Genomic DNA, 17,392 nt, shown 5'->3' with positions numbered 1-17,392 from the left:
TTCTTACCCACTGAGCCATCTCTCCAGCCTTTTTTTTTTCTTCCCCCAGCCTTATTTTTAACCAAAAAATAAAAAAAAAAGAGTTTTTGAGCCTGGGGATGGAGCCCAGGGCCTCAATCATACTAACAAACACCTTCTTCTTCTTCTTCTTCTTCTTCTTCTTCTTCTTCTTCTTCTTCTTCTTCTTCTTCTTCTAATAATAATAATAATAATAATTTATTTATTTTTATTTTATGTCCAATGGTGTTTTGCCTGCATGAATGTGTGTGGGTGTCAGACCTTGGAGTTACAGACAGTTGTGAGCTGCCATGTGGTTGCTGGGAATTGAACCTGGATCCTCTGGAAGAACAGCCAGTGCTCTTAACCTCCGAGCCACCTCTCCAGCCCCCTAACAAGCACCCTCTAACTCAGCTGCAATTCTAAACCCTGATGCTCAGGAGTTAGGCGGTAAACTACTTTGTGGCGTGCAGCATTTAACCAGAGTTAGAGGAAACCATAAACTGAATGCATGATTTAAAACCTGAGACCCTTCATCAGAGGCAGATCACAGACAGTTCCTAGGCATCAGCTTGCCAGTGGGTTATCTATGTTTCATCAGCTGGTTCTAAGGGAAAGACACCTACAGTGATGAATTAGGAATATGACTTGGGGCCATCAAAGCAGGGCAGAGCACCTGCTCCACAGGAGATAACGCTGTACCAGCTATTTGCACATCACCGGCTGGCTTTCTGTGTTCAAAATGTAGACTCTGAAAATAGACTTATGCTATATTTGAACTGAAGTTCAAGCCATTGTTCACAAATTGCTGAGATTATATATGTGTGTGTGTGTGTGTGTGTGTGTGTGTGTGTGTGTGTGTGTGTGTGTGTGCAGGGCTCATGGGAAGCCCAACCAGGAGAAAATACTTCAAGACACTGGGCATTTGGTCCACTTTTGAGTTTTTCCCTATGCTCTGTTTCTGTTGGTAAAATAGAAATAAAATAGTCAGAGAGAATGAATGAGAAGAGGCAAGAATATCAGCTATGCTACTCTGGAGCCGTTTCCTCTTCTTTCTTTCTTTCCTTTCTTTTTCTGGGCATTGGCAGGGACCATTTATTCGCAGTCTTCTTTCTAGTTAGATAAGGTCATGTGATACATCCTGCTGAGTGGAATGTGAGTGGAGGTGATGGATGCCGCCAGAGCTGGTCCTTAAAATCTGTCTCTGGGACCATCCTAGATGCATGGAGTGAGTTGGCCTCCAGGCGATGTGTTAAAGATAGTCGAGCCACAGGAAGGAGCCTGACTCCCAACCCACAAGTATGGAATAAACTGTCCATCAGATACCCGCCACTGACCTGTGACATGGGTAATAGATAAATTTTATTAAAACCATGATGCCAAGAGTTGAAGTTTACCTGTTAAAAACAGCAATGAAGTGGTTAGGTTCATTGAGCCTAGTAGCTAGCTGCCTGGCTGACAGTAATAAGCAATAGAGGTCTAATTTTTAAAAACGACAACTCAGGCTGGAGGGATGGCTCAGTGGTTAAGAGCACTGGCTGTTCTTCCAAAGGTCCTGGGTTCAATTCCCAGCAACCACATGGTGGCTCACAACCATCTATAGTGAGATCTGGTGCCCTCTTCTGGTGTGTAGTCACATGCAGACAAAATACTGTACAAATAATAAATAAATAAATAAATCTAAAACAAACTAACAAACAAAGGCTAACAACTCTGTGGTGGCACGTGCCTTTAATTCTATGACTGAAAAGGCGGAGGCAGGTAGAGCTCTGTGAGTCTGAGGCCAATCTAGTCTACAGAGTGAGTTTCATGGATGTTAAGGCTATGTAATCACATTCTGTCTCACAAACAAAAGAAAAAGGAAAACAAAATGAGAGCCCAGAGTGGCTCCTTCCTGAAACATCAGTGCTGGGGAGGGTGAGAAAGAATGGTGGTGAATTAGAGGCCAGCCTGGGTTACATAGGAGCTTCTGGCCAGACTGGCCTACACAGTGAGACCTTGCAGCAGCAGCAGCAAGACCAGAGAGCTTTACTCTTTTCTCTCAAGTAACATTATAACCTTAGGTGCTAGTGTAAAACTATCATGCCTTTTGGTTTCTTTCTTTCTTTTTTTAAGATTTATTTATTATGTACATAGTGTTCTAACAGAAGAGGGCATCAGATCTCATTATAGATGGTTGTGAGCCACCATGTGGTTGCTGGGAGTTGAACTCAGGACCTCTGGAAGAGCAGCCAGTGCTCTTAACCACTGAGCTATCTCACCAGCTCCCACTTTTGTTTGTTTCTTGACACAGGGCTTCTCTGTGTAGCCTTGGCTGTCCTGGACTCTCTTTGTAGACCAGGCTGGCCTCGAAGTTACAGTGATCCTCCTGCCTCTGCCTCCCAAGTGGCCAGCTTCATGCTTTATTTTTACTTTTTTGACAAGGTCCTACTGTGTTGCCCAGGCTTACCTTGAACTTGAATGTCTAGGCTTAAGAGATTATCCCCTCTTAGCTTCCAAATTGCTAGGATTACAGATATGTACCACTACATAGGCCTAAGCAAGCCACTGACTACACTTTTTTTCCCCCCCTGAGACAGGATTTCTCTGTGTAACAGCTCTAGCTGTCCTGGAACTTGCTCTGTTGACCAGGCTGGCCCCAAACTCACAGAGATCCGACTGCCTCTGCCTCCCAAGTGCTGGGATTAAAGACCTGTGCCACCACGCCTGACAAAAACTGAATTTGTTTTGTTTTTTTTTTTAAAGTGGCACATGCCTTTAATTCCAGCACTGATGATGCAGAGACAGATGGATCTCTAAATTTAAGGCCAGCCTGGTCTATGGAGCAAGTTTCTGAACAGCCAGGGCTACACAGAGAGACCCTGTGTGGATGTGGCAGACAAACAAAAATTTGAGGGGCTGGAGAGATGGGTCAATAGTTAAGAGCATAGGCTGCCCTTTCAGAGGACCCAGGTTTGATTCCCAGCACCCACAAGGCCATGCATAATCAGTTAACTCTAGTTCCAGGGGATCTACTGTCCTATTCTCGCCTATGCAGGCACTGTATACACATGGTACTCAGACAAACCACAATACATATAAAATAAATAGTATTTTAAAGATAAGCCAGGCACTGTGATATTCAACTGTAATCCAGCAGTTGGGAGGTGAAAGGCAGGGAGATCAGGAATTGAAGGTTATCCTTGACTAAAAAGCAGCATGTGTAGCCTAGACTACATGAGACCTTCTCTCAAAAACACAAAAATAACAATAACAATAATAATAAATTAATCAATAAAAGCAAAAGGCATCTCAGTGAGGTTTTTTTTTCTTTTCCATCAGAAATCATATCAGAGATTTCCGTTACTGTGACAAAATACCCGAAACAATCAACTCAAAAGAAGGAAAGGTTTATTGTGAATCGGGCTTTTGGAGGTTTTAGTCTGTGGTCACTTGGTTCTGTCACGTTGGGCCTACAGTGACACGGTACCTTATGACAAGTGTTCCTGGTAGAGCAGACCTGGTCACTTGTGACCATCAAGAAGCAAAGGAGATTAAAAAAAAAAAGCTGGGGCTCCAGTGATCTCCTTCGTGTGGTACCTCCAGTGCTCTAAATCCCTTGCGGGAGGCCTCATCTCATAAAGGTCGGTTCCAACACTGGTTTCTGACACTGCTGGGGACCCTGTCTTCTGTGCAGGCCTCTAAGGGACATTAGAGACCCTAGCCACAGCAGGGACCTTCACTGCAAATGCAGACACTGCACAGCTGTTTCATTCAAGTCTCTTTTCCAATAATGTGGCACACTCAAGACGTGTGTGAATGTTCCCACTGCACCTCTCCTGGGAAACACAGTGGAGGTGGATGTGATGGAGGAGGCCCACGTGAGCCAGCCCTGAGTGGGTGAGAGCGGGAGAGCTGTCTCAGGCCCTCGCCAGCTGTGGCACTTGAGCGAGTAGGCCCCTGTGCCTCGACTAGGCAGCACAATCGAGCTGGAGAGCTGGCCCTGCCCCACCCCATCCCACCTGCGTTGCCGGCATTGGGTGAGCTAGCCGGGGCAGTGCTGGAGAGCTCACACTAGTAGTGTGGATTCAGGAGAGCTAGTGGACTGACCAACTCAGCTACCACCCAGGCCCAGATGCAGGGCTTTGAGTTGTCCCACCCCAACGTCTACTCCATCTATAAACTGTTGGAGTACATGAAAGGGCGGGTCCTGCAGATCCAAAGCTGCAGGATCTCCATGACACAGTACAACAACAGGATATCCAAGAGGAGTCCTGGGGAGGATCCAATATTGATGGTGTAGCAGGAGCCAGAGGCCTCAATTGCAATGAATACTTGACTCATTGCAATGAACATTTGCAAGTAAAGATGTGTGGGCAGCGGGGTATACTGTGGGGCACACTGCGACATGCGGCGGCTTCCATGGTGAGATGGTTTCTATGCTTCGTTTTGGTTTTGAGATTTTTTTTGGTTGGGTGGTTGGTTGATTGGTTGGGGGTTGTTTTTTTTTTTTTTTTTTTTTTTTTTTTTTTATTTTAAATATTTTTATTTAGTTTTTTAATTTATGTGTATTGGTGTGAGGGTGTCAGATCTTGGAATTACAGACAGTTGTGACCTGCCATGTGGGTGCTGGGAATTGAACTCAGGACCTTTGGAAGAGCAGGCAGTGCTCTTAACCACTGAGCCATCTCTCCAGCCCGGTTGGGGGTTGTTTTGTTTTTGTGTTTTGTTTTGGTTTTTTTTTGTTGTTGTTGTTGTTGTTGTTTTGTTTTTGGGGAAAAGATGCAAGACCAGAGGGCAGTAACAAAGGGACAGGAGATGAGTGGGACCGGGGTGCATGATGTTAAACACAAAGAATCAATAAGAAGTTCTTTCAAAGTGAGTGAATATTAAAAGAATAATTCAAAGCTGGTTACAGTGGTGCAAGCCTGTCATCCCAGGACTCAGGAGGCAGAAGCAGAAAGAGTGTCACAAGCCCAAAGCCAACCTGGGCTATATCAAGAGTTCCAGGCCTTCTAGGGCTACACAGAAAGACTCTGTCTCAATAATAATAATAATAATAATAATAATAATAATAATAATAATAATAGAATTCTTTCAATTTTACACCACTTCACTCTGTAGAATCAAAGCTGTAGAAGTCTAAGTAAATCAAGGAAATGTGCATTAAAATATCTTAATATTATAAGCAGGAAAAATCTTTAACTACAAATATATCATTTTATATATTTTTACAATTAACCTACAAGGTAATGGAAACATTTTTATCTTCCTAATTAGTGAAATTTCTTTAAAAAATTAACTGACATAAACTTTTTGGAATTAAAATGCTGCTTTTTTTTTTCCTCTTGAGGCAGGGTCTCACTGTCTCTGAACATATACACACACACACACACACACACACACACACACACACACATATATATATATCCATCCCAGGCTGAGCTTCAACTACTAATTATGCTGCTTCAGCCTCCTAAGCACACAGGCCTGTGCCACTAGGCCTGGATATTTAAATTTTGCCTAGCCTAATTTGTCTTAAGTCTCCAGAATATCTGGAATAAACATGATTGTTTAAGAAAAGTATGTGTAGCTGGGCAGTGGTGGCGCACGCCTTTAATCACAGCACCCAGGAGGCAGAGGCAGGTGGATCGCTGTGAGTTCGAGGCCAGCCTGGTCTACAAAGAGAATCCAGGACAGCGAGGGCTCTGTTACACACACACACACAAAAAAAACCCTGTCTCGAAAAAACAAAAAGAAAAACAAAGAAAAGTATGTGAGGGGCTGGAGAGATGGCTCAGAGGTTAAGAGCACCGGCTGTTCTTCCAAAGGTCCTGAGTTTAATTCCCAGCAACCACATAGTGGCTCCCAACCATCTGTAATGAGATCTGGTGCCCTCTCCTAGCAAACAGGCATATGTGCAGGCAAAAACACTGTATACATAATAAATAGACAAATCTTTTAAAAACTATTAATAAAAAATAAAATAAATTTTAAAAAAGATAAGTATGTGAACTTTTTACCCAACCTAACTATTCTTTTCTAGATGACTTCCATGGCTCAGATCTTGGTTTTTGTACTGATGTCAGCCATCTAGAAACTTCTTCTGTCCCTCTCTTTATACAAGCTTTCCTTTGATTTACTTTCCGGTTGGTAAATTGGCTTAAACACATGCGGAAGCTCCCTCCCCGGGGCTCATAGCTGACACAGTCTCAGGAAGATTGGCCCATCCTGGGGGGATTTTTCTACCCTCTGCTTGATCATCCAAGAGTGACAAGCTTTCCCTAAGAAGACTACGCTAGACAGAGCTACTATCCTGGCAGCAACAATGAGTTCTGGGCAGAATCAACTGAGACGAGACTGCAAAGAAAACATCCTCCCTTCCTTCCTTCCCCGATCACGTGAACCAAATCTGTGATACAGACAGACTTGGTTCCAAATTTCTAACCGAGCCTATTTACACCCCCAGACAACATGGGCAGGGTTTTTCTGACCTAAGACTGACCCGCTAAGGAAGTTAAAGCTTGGAAGCTAACCGAAACTAGGAACGGCCTCTAAACTACACTGGCATTTACTCTTCCTTAAGTGACATCATTAGCCTTGAGAAATCAAATTCAAAGAAACCGGGGGTGGTGACCCATGCTTGTAATCCCAGCATCTGGGAGGCTGGAGAGAGAACTGCCTCGGGACATTGACCAAGGCCTTGTTGCTTGCTGCTGTTGCTGGCATCCGTGGTTATGGTGGTAGACAAATAACAGTCAGAATTTGGGTAACAACCTCTCTTGGTTTCCTTTTAACCAGAAAAGGAGGCTCCAAATTTGATAATACGAATCTGTCATGGTTTGGGAACGGCACACAAACCACTCAGACACCAATCTCAATCAAATAGGAAGATTTTTTTGAATGCACACACCGAGACTGACCATGGTCAGGAACACAGTGGACTCAGGAGCCAAACTGTGACCCTGGTCTGTTTGTAACTGACCTTTAATTTGATTGATCCTGCAGTGGGGACTTTCCAGTTTCCCATTGTTCCAGCAGAAAGGAACATAGCAGGGTATTGTGGTTTTGTTTAAGTAGGACGTGTATCATCAATTCAAGCAGAACATTCGGTAAGTATTGAATATCACCTTATGATCAAAATGGAGACTTAAAAACAAAATGGCTGAAGTTATGCTAGTCAGTGAAGGCCTAGATATGTCCGGACATGTCTCAATGTTGGTATGCCTCAATAAATTGTAATTCCTACCTGGGACAAAATAAATCTAATGCTCTGTACAGAGCTAAGCGTTTCATCACCAGCTTTGAAAGCCCTGTACCAACAAGAAGACAAACAAAAGCCAGTATGATTTTGCACACCTTTAATCCCAGCACTCGGAAACAGAGGCAGGCAGATCTCTGTGAGTTCAAGGCTAGCCTCGAATACAAAGTGAGGCTACACAGAGAAACCCTATCTCAAAAAAAAGTAATTCGTGGGAATCAGAGAATCTTGTTTTCATGTAGATGAGCCACGCCTATAAGCAAAGATCATGAAGAAATAGGCAGGACGTACTGGTCTGTTGCAGGGAGGACATTGTTTTAGCCTGGTTCTTCTATTTTTATTTTTTATGTACACTAGTGGTCTGGCTGCATGTGTGTCTATATGAGGTTGTCTGAGACCCTGGAACAGGAATCACAAACAGTTTTGAGATGCCATATGGGTGCTGGGAATTGAACCTGGGATCTCTCAAAGAGCAGCCAGTGCTCTTAACTGCTGAGCCATCTACCCAGCCCTCTATCCCTACAGCCTATTTGTTTTTTCATTTATTCAATCACTTTATAGCCTGATCCAAGCTCCTTCCTTTCTCTCCTCCCAATCCTAACCTCATGTTCCCCTCCTCTCATCCCCCCTCCCTTTCTTCTCAAAGAAGGAGAGGGTCCCCAAGAGGTACCAACCCACCCCGACACCTCAAGTCACAATAGAACTAAATGCATCCTCTTTCACTGAGGCCAGACAAGGCAGCCCAGGTGTAGGGAAGAGATCCAGAGGTAGGTAACAGAGTCAGAGACTGCCAGTTACTCCCATTGTTAGAGACCCACATGATGACCAAGCTGCACATCTGCTACATATGTGTTGGGATCTAGGTCCAGCCCATGCATGCTCTTTGGTTAGTGGTTCTGTCTCTGTGAGCTCCTGTGGGCCCAGGTCAGTTTACTCCGTAGGTCTTCTTGTGGGTCTTCTTGTGGTGTCCTTGACCCCTCTGCTTCCTCAGTCCTTCCTTCCACTCTTCCACAAGACTTTCGAGCTCAGCCTATTGTTTGGCTGTGGGTCTCTGCATATGTTTCCATCAGCTGCTGGATGAAGCCTCTCAGAAGAAGGTTATGCCAGGCTCCTGTCTGCAAGCATAGCAGAGTATCATTAATAGTGACAGGGGCTGGCTCTCTCTCCCACGGAATGGGTCTCCATTTGGGCCAGTCATTGGTTTGCCATTCCCTCAATCTCTTCTCCATCTTAATCTCTACACTTCTTGTACGCAAGGCAAGTTTTGGGTCTAAGGTTCTATGGGTAGGTTGGTGTCCCCCTCCCTCCACTGGAAGTCACACCTGGCTACAAGAAGTGGAAACTTTAGGGTCCTTAACCCTCCTCCCCTGATGCTAGGAGTTTCAACTAGAGTCATTCCCATAGACTCCCAAGGAGCCTCCTCTGCCCAGAGATGCCCCTCACCAAATTTCTGTTCTCTCTTGCCCCCTCACTCCATACCTGCTTCTTAATGTCAAGTGGTCCTCAAGGATGCTCTAGCAAAGTCCTCAAGAGTTGATGTTGCAGAGTCTTCACTGTGGTCTTGAAGTCACTTGTTTCTGGTTGTCAAAAGCCTACTCTGACTCTCCCAGAGTTCTCCCATGATACCGGTCAGGCCTTAATATTTATCTTGTTGTTGTTTCTGCTTAAGCCAGACAAAAGTTTTGTTATGTGACATTAAGAACCTGAGTAGGAGCCTGGCGTGGTGGCGCACACCTTTAATCCCAGCACTCGGGAGGCAGAGGCAGGCGGATCGCTGTGAGTTCAAGGCCAGCCTGGTCTACAAAGAGAGTCCAGGACAGCCAAGGCTACACAGAGAAACCCTGTCCCGAAAAACCAAAAAAAAAAAAAAAAAGAAGAAGAAGAACCTGAGTGACACAGACCCAAAAAACACAGACAGTATTGTTTCAAACAGACTATGAATACCTGTTTCTTCTTTTTCATAATCCACAACCAATTTTGTTACTTTATTATTGGTGCTTTGTTTTAAATGAACATAACTTTTCCTGGGTCTTCTAATAATTCATCAAAAGCAGCAGAACCAACCACCTTCAGCTGTGTAAGGGAGCCTGCTTTTTTGTCAGCTGGAAACCAGCTCTTTTATGAGCAGAAAAAAAAAAAAAAACTTCAAATACATTTTTCCCTCTGTGCTTTCTTTCTTTGCCCCCTTTGAGGTTAATATTAATGTAACATATCTTATTATTACTGTGAATTTAATCAAATTCTTATTTTTTTAATCAAATTCTTATTCCATTATCTTAACTTTATTCCTCAAGCCAAGTCCTGAAATTATTGCTAATTCTGTTGTCTCATTCTTTTTTTTTTTTTTTTTTTTTTTTTTTTTTTTTGGTTTTTCGAGACAGGGTTTCTCTGTGTAGCCTTGGCCATCATGGACTCGCTTTGTAGACCAGGCTGGCCTCGAACTCACAGCGATCCACCTGCCTCTGCCTCCCGAGTGCTGGGATTAAAGGCGTGCGCCACCACGCCCGGCTTGTTGTCTCATTCTTATAAAATGCCCTCGTTCTCTACCCTTGTTCAGGCAGACTGACCACTGTACTTGAAGTGTCATCCTATGGCTCCAGAGAGATGGCTCAGTGGTTAATAGCGTATACTGCTCTTACAGAGAACTACATTTCAGTTCCCAGCATCCATACTGGGCAGCTTATAACCACCTGTAACTCCGGCCCCCAGGGAATCTGGCTCCCTCTTCTGGCCTCCATGGGTATCCACACTCACATTTGCACAGACCCACACACATGTCCACGTACTTTTAAAACTACAAATCAGTCTTGAGCATAGCTTAGTTGTGGATGTGTCCAGAACATTTCCTGTCTTGATTTTGCCCGCTGGTTGTCAAGTTGTCAACAGTTCACCATGTTCCGCGTAGGGTGCTTATGTGAAGAGCAGAGTAGGCATTATTCAGTGGCTCATTGACAATTATTTCTCCCTTATTTCTTGCTCACAACATTCACATGCGTGCATGCATAAGGCAGAAATACACCATGGACAGTGGGTCCTTCCCCACAGCCCCATCCTTTAACCTCTAATGGTGTTACCTCCCTCTTGACATAATTGAATTAGTGGTGGGAATATGGCTGGCATAAAAATTTTGACCAATCAGATATACGGGTAGTTAAACTCTCATAAAGAAAGCCACACGTAAAGTTGAGCATAAATACTTCTTTCTTCCTCTTCTATATGGTGTGGTGTGTGAATGTGATGTCACAGAAAAGCATTTTGAGACCATGAAGGACTTTTAAATTTTTTCACAAGTGCCATATCTGGTGGTGCACACCTTTAATCTCAGTACTCAGGAGGCAGAGGCAGGAGGATCTCTGAGTTCAAGGACAGCCTGGTCTACATAGTTAGTTTCAGGACAGCCAGAGCTACATAGTGAAACCCTATCTCAAAACAAGGCAAAACAAAAAAACTTACAAGAGCCAACCCCACCCAAAAAAAAAAAACAGAGAAGAAAGAAAAGAGAAGCATCACTGGGTGTAATGCTACAAAATACCAGCAATCCAAACACTCAGGGAGGACCATGGGTCATAGGTTCAAGACCAGCCTTGACCAGGCTACATAGTAAAACCCTACCTCCAAGAAAAAGGAGGTGCAAGATCTTTACATGAGATAAACAGACATAGAAGATGCTCCAGATCACATTTTTTAACATTCTCGCCGAGAAAAGACAAGACAGTGTTTTGTGGAGCTGGAAAGATGGCTCAGAGGTTAAGGACACTGACTGCTCCTCCAGAGGTCCTGAGTTCAATTCCCAGCTACCACATGGTCACTCACAACCATCCATAATGTGATCTGATGCCTTCTTCTGACCTGCAGGTGTATGTGCAGACAGAGCACTGTATACATAATAAGTAAATAAATAAAATCTTTAAAAAAAAAAAAAAAAAAAGACAGTGTTTTGTTTGTTTCCATAAAAAAAGCAAACACTATTTTTGAAAGCGGGATCCAAATGTGCGAATGAGCATGTGAAATTTTAAAACATGGAAGCAGAATTTGAAGATCGAAATAAAGGTGGAGATATAAATGTGTAGAAATTTCTCAAAGCACAGCGTGAAACCATGCTAAGACTGATCCCTGCCACTCCTGGCCCCAGCTAGTGCAGCCAAAGCAATGAGTGCCAGCTTCAGGTAGAGAGCCTGACTCAGTAAGAAATAAACAAGAAAGTCGGCGGAAAAAAGCAGAGAAGCCGGGCAATGGTGGCACAAGCCTTTAATCCCAGCACCCGGAAGGCAGAGGCAGGCGGATTCCTGTGAGTTCGAGGCCAGCCTGGTCAACAAAGCAAGTCTAGGACAGCCAAGGCTACACAGAGAAACTCTGTCTTGAAAAGCCAAAAAAAAAAAGAAAAAAGAAAAAAGAAAAAGAAAAAGAAAGAAAGAAAAAAGAGAAGAAAAGAAAGAAAGAAAAACCAAAAGAAAAGAAAAAAGTGGAGAGTGGTTGAGGAAGACAACTGACAACTATCTCTAGCTTTTATACCCTCCCCCTCACCACCACCCTCCCACCGCACACACACATACACACACTCACCATGGGTACACACAGGCGTCACACAGAGTTGGAAAGCGGCAAGGAGAGAGCCACCTTGTCATCAGCTGTATTTTTACAGATTTCTATTGCGTGACTCAAGTTTCAGACTTGCCAGATATCGAAGCAGGATGTCCTGTATTTCCCAGACACACTTGTAAGCCTGACCCCAGTTTTCCTGAAGACTGGCTGACGTTTTTTAACTGGAGGCAGAGAAGTGCTGAACTTATCTTTTAAGAGTCTAATGCCACTGGGGCAGTGGTGGCACGTGCCTTTAATCTCAGCACCCGGGAGGCAGAGGCAGGTGGCTCTTCATTAGTTCGAGGCCAGCCTGGTCTATAAAGACAGTTCCAGGACAGCCAGGGCTGTTACACAGAGAAACGCTGTCTCGAAAACACACACACACGAATAAAATAGAGTAATTATCAGAGAAATATAGAGGAGGAGAAAGAATAATATACTTTGGGTAAAGCACATTGAAAACATTCAAGTTGACACTGAAATCCTGGTTACCAGGTCAACAAGTACACAAGCCTTCATTTTAACACTAGTATTTGAGATATGCATACTTACTGTACAGTTGTTTTGTGTCTTACACTTAACAACTTCTTAATAAAAGTTAATGTTTTTATAAAATGAGAATGTAGCTGCCGCAGAGATGGTTCTATGGTTCGATGGGTAAGAGCGTTGTTGCTTTTCCAAAGGACCCCAGTTTGGTTCCCAGCATCCACATCAGACGGCTGGCTCATAAACTCCTGTAACTCCAGCTCCATGGGAATCCAATGACTCTCCCTTCTTCAGGTATTGCCCACAGACGTGTACACAAGCAAACCAATAAAAAATAAATTTTAAAAGTAAGGATGTTAGCCGGGCGTGGTGGCGCACGCCTATAATCCCAGCACTCGGGAGGCAGAGGCAGGTGGATTGCTGTGAGTTTGAGGCCAGCCTGGTCTACAAAGTGAGTCCAGGATGGCCAAGGCTACACAGAGAAACCCTGTCTCGAGAAACCAAAAAAAAAAAAAAAAGTAAGGATGTTTGCTGGATGGTGGTAGCACAAGCCTTTAATCCCAGAACACAAAAGACAGAGGCAGGCAGATCTCTGTGAGTTCAAGGCCAGCTTGGTCTACAAAATGAGTTCCGGGACAGCCAGGGCTCCACAGAGAAACTCTGTCTCAAATAAACCAAAAAAAAAAAAAAAAAGGGGGGGAAATGTGGGAGAATTATTCTGTTATATGGGAACAAGAAAAGCACGTCTAAGCATAACACAATATCTAGAAGCTGTAAAAGGGGGAAAAAAGATAAATATAAATTTATTTTTAAAATTCTGCTTAGTATCACCACCATACACCAACCCAAAACACATGAAAATCTGGGAACTATTTGCATTCCCACAAACTGATAAGAAAAAGGCCAATATTTGGCTAAAAAAAAAAAAAAAAAAAACTGGGCAAAGGATAAGAATAAACAGTTCTCAGGAAATAAATTACATATTGCTTTAAAACATGAAAATATGCTCAGACCTCTCTATAAGAAAGGAGATGCAAATTAAACTTCCAGATTGGCACAGATAAGGATTTTCGCTAACACCATGTGGATGAAGGTTAGCGAGACAGATGCTCAGGCATATTGCTGGTGGGAGTGTAAACTGTCTCATCCCCTGTGGGGAACAACTTAACAACATCGATCTAAGTCTCAGCTGTGTGTTTTGGCAGGCACCATGAGTTGTATACCCAGAACCATTCCTTCCTAGTTGTTGCTAACAGACCCCAGTTGCTCAGGTGGCTGTGAGCCAGGCACCCAGCACTGAGTCTGTGCATTGGTTACTTATATTTATTAAGCAGCTCCTGGGTACTAGGCACTGTTATGTTCTCTGAGAAAACACTAATGAAGGACACCAAGGCCAAGCTTGATGACAACCCACCACACACTGGCTGAGGTATTAAAGCAAAGAGCAACAAAGCTGTCTTGGTATATCCTTCAAATAATAAGAGACGGTCTAATTTTGTTAAATCTGGACTGAGGCCTTTGAGAAAGCATTGGACGAATGCTACTGTAATATGAACTGGCAACATAGCACAAACTCAGATTAATAGATACAGACTAGGAGTTGGAGAGATGGCTCAGTGGTTAAGAGCACCGCCAGCTCTTCCAAAGGTCCTGAGTTCAATTCCCAGCAACCACATGGTGGTTCACAACTATCTATAATGTGATCTGATGCCCTCTTCTGGCCTACAGGTATAAATGCAAGCAGAACATTGTATATGTAATAAATAAATATTTAAAAAAAATAGATACAGACTAGAAAATATGAGCTCACCTTCATAAGCCTAAAATAACAACCACCTCAACACGGTCTCCATTGCTGTTCTACATGATGCCTTCCCACACTGAAGCGACTCCACCAGGGTACCCAGAAGGGAACTGGTACCTGGACCAGCTCTGCAGAAATTTATACAACTCACAGGTAAACGTCAAGCTATGTTCCACCCCTTTAAAAATGAGGGAAGCTGCAGTCTGGCCAGGGAGGCAGGTTCTCTGAGTACTTCTTATGGCTTCTAGTTTAGCGTTTTATGGGACTCCTGAGCGGGTCTCTGTGTCCATAGCCATTTCTTGCATCTTTTCTTGGGCTCTTTCCCTTCTTTTGGCTTCTTTCATCCTACTCTGATAGGTTAGTTTTTGTTTCGTCTTCATGTGTCATTTATTTTATCATTATCCCTTAAAAGCCTGTTTGTTTTCTAATGAGAGGCAGAAAGGGGATGGGTACGCATGGAGGGTCAGGTAGAGGAACTGGGAGGGGAAAACCATAATCAGGGTATATTATATGAAAAAAAAAAATCTAAAGGAAAAAATAAAGCCAACTATTACAAACTGAGGGAAGTTGGGATAAGGTAACTAATAAGATCCAAATCCAAAGAGGCTTGAAAAAGAGGAAGGATATGGGTGGAATAAAGCTTGGGCAACTTTGAGATAGTAATACAGTGTTTAATTTTCTGGGCACATTTCCTCCCTGACATGAAATGATTATATTATTATTATTGGCTGGGGGAAAAAAATTATACTGTAGACTTTGGTTTGTAAAAACAACAGAGATCTAGACCAGTGGTTCTCAACCTTCCTAATGCTGCAGCCCTTTGATACAGTTCATGTGTGGTGTCCCCAAACATAAAATCATTTTGTTGCTCTTTCATAAGTACAATTTTGCCAGTTATAAATCATAATGTAAATATCCAATATGCAGGATATCTGATGTGTGACCCCCCCCCAAGGGGTGTCTACTCACAGGTTGAGAACCAATGTTCTGGTGTATGAAAAATTACTAGAATCACTGCTGACTTTTGCTTAATTATCACCTACTGAATCCCTTTGGAACCCAGTAACAGGCTGACCAAACAAGGAGACACTTGCAAGGAAGCTGGGTAAGCCTTCTTGCTGTTAAACAGGACACATTTTTGGGGGGAAGTTTGCCCGGACTGGCTCTCCAGTCAAACGTCAACCTTGGAAAAATGGCCTCATTGCCTGCAGGAGTTAGCTTGCGACCCCAAAGTGACATTTGTAAAGAGGAAAAGTTGATAGGCTAAAGGTTGCCAAGAAGGAAGACCCAGAAGAATGAGAGGCCTCTAGGTTGGTTCTTCCTGTCACACAAAGCAGAGTTAACTTCGAGGACAGACTTGCCTGCATCAAAATACCTGTGGGCACACCACCCCTGGGACAGAGGTCTTAGGTTGCGTAAGAAAGCAGGCTGAACCTGGAGGTGGTGGTGCACGACTTTAATCCCAGCACTCGGGAGGCAGAGGCAGGCAGATCTCTGTGAGTTCGAGGCCAACCTGGTCTGCAGAGTGAGTCTAGGACAGCCAGGGCTATACAGAGAAACTCTGTCTCAGGAAAAAAAAAAAGAAGAAGAAAAAAAAAAGCAGGCTGAGCCAGGTGGTGGTGGCACACGCCTGCAATCCCATTGCTTGGGAGGCAGAGGCAGGCAGAGTTCGGTGACTTTGAGGCCAGCCTGGTCTACAGAGTGAGTTCTAAGACAGCTAAGGCTACACAGAGAAACCCTGTCTGGAAAAAAGAAAGAAAGAAAGAAAAGAAAACAAAGAAGAAAGCAAGCTGAGCAAGCCATAGTAAGCAAGTCAATGAGCAACACCCCTCCATGGCCCTGGCATCACCTCCTACCTCCAGGTCATAACTTCTAAGCCAAATAAACCCTTTCCTTCCCACGTTGCTTTCGGTCAGGGTGTTTTAACACAGCCACAAAGGGGCAAACTAGGACGAACCTTAATCTTTTAAAGACCTTGATGAACAGCCAAGCCAACCTTGACGTCAGCTGAGAGCACTTTTTGAATGGCATTATATCTGCATCGCGTTGCTTACTCAAAAACAGCTATGGTACCAAACAACGACTACTTCTATTCCTACTCCAAACGCAGAGTAGGAATCTCTCTAAATTCGAGCCAACCTGGTGTACAGAGCAAGCTCCCGGACAGCCAGGGCTACACAGAGAACCCCTGTCTTGAAGAAAGGGCGGGGGGGGGGGGGAGGTTGATAAAATATATTGGATTTACTTGACTTTCTTAGTTCTAGGACCCATAAACGTTACCAAACACTTTGAGAACTATTTGTTTACTCTTAGGCTTTTTGTTTTGTTTTGTGTTTTACGTGAGTGGAAATCAAACTCAGAGCTTGACACAGGCTAAGGCAAAAGGCACCAGAGCTACAGTGCCAGTTCCTACAATTCTCCTAAATGCCTGCATCACAGGCGCTGGTGGCTCTTGTTTGTTTTAATCCGTATCCACACTTATAAATTCTGTTGGTGTGTGGTTCGAGTCCTCCAAGATCCCAGACCTCTCTCTGGGCATCTCCGTTACGTGAAATGGCCGCGATCTCTGTGGATTGGATCTGGTTTTATACCTCGCTGGGACACCAGGGGGCGCAAAGAGACTCGGCTCTTGTTTTTCTTTAAATCTCAGATCCTGGTGGGTGTGGAGAACAAAAGACCGGGAACACTGGGCTTTGAGACAAAGGGACACCGGGCGGGGGGGGGAAGGCCGCCCGCCCAGTGTTGGATTCGGTTCCTCACTCGCCTTAGCCCTAACTTCTTCGCCAGGCCAAGGACCAGAAAAACAGCTTAAGCTGCGCAATAACGAGGAAACAAAGCGAACCACGGTAGAATTTAAAAAAAAAAAAAATCAACATAGGGTTAAGGGCATTTGAGCTGTTTGTTCCGCCTACTATTAGTAACTTTAAACTACTTTTATATAATATAGTAGAAAATTCAGAAAAACAGATCGGCACTATTTTTTTTTTTTCTTTAAAGATCTCAAAGAAACCGGAGACAAACTGCTGAGGTGCTTATTAACATATCAAAGCGGATGCTGGCCGCCTGGTTCTCCCAGCACCTCTAAACGTAGCTTCTACCAGTGGCAGAGTCCTGGCTCTTCTCAGCACTTCCCGCCCTAAACCCCTCCAACCACAGAGCTCCTATTCCCTATGTAACTCAGCCATTTAGGCTACGTTCCCTTTTGGTGCACTTGGCTCTCTTGCTTCCTGGTCCCCTCTCTTCTGCTCTCTCGCTCTCTCTCTCTCTCTCTCTCTCTCTCTCTC

This window comes from Acomys russatus, chromosome 31 (genome assembly GCF_903995435.1).
Source record: "Acomys russatus chromosome 31, mAcoRus1.1, whole genome shotgun sequence".
NCBI classification, from domain to species: Eukaryota; Metazoa; Chordata; class Mammalia; order Rodentia; family Muridae; genus Acomys; species Acomys russatus.
This window is presented reverse-complemented; position numbering follows the sequence as displayed.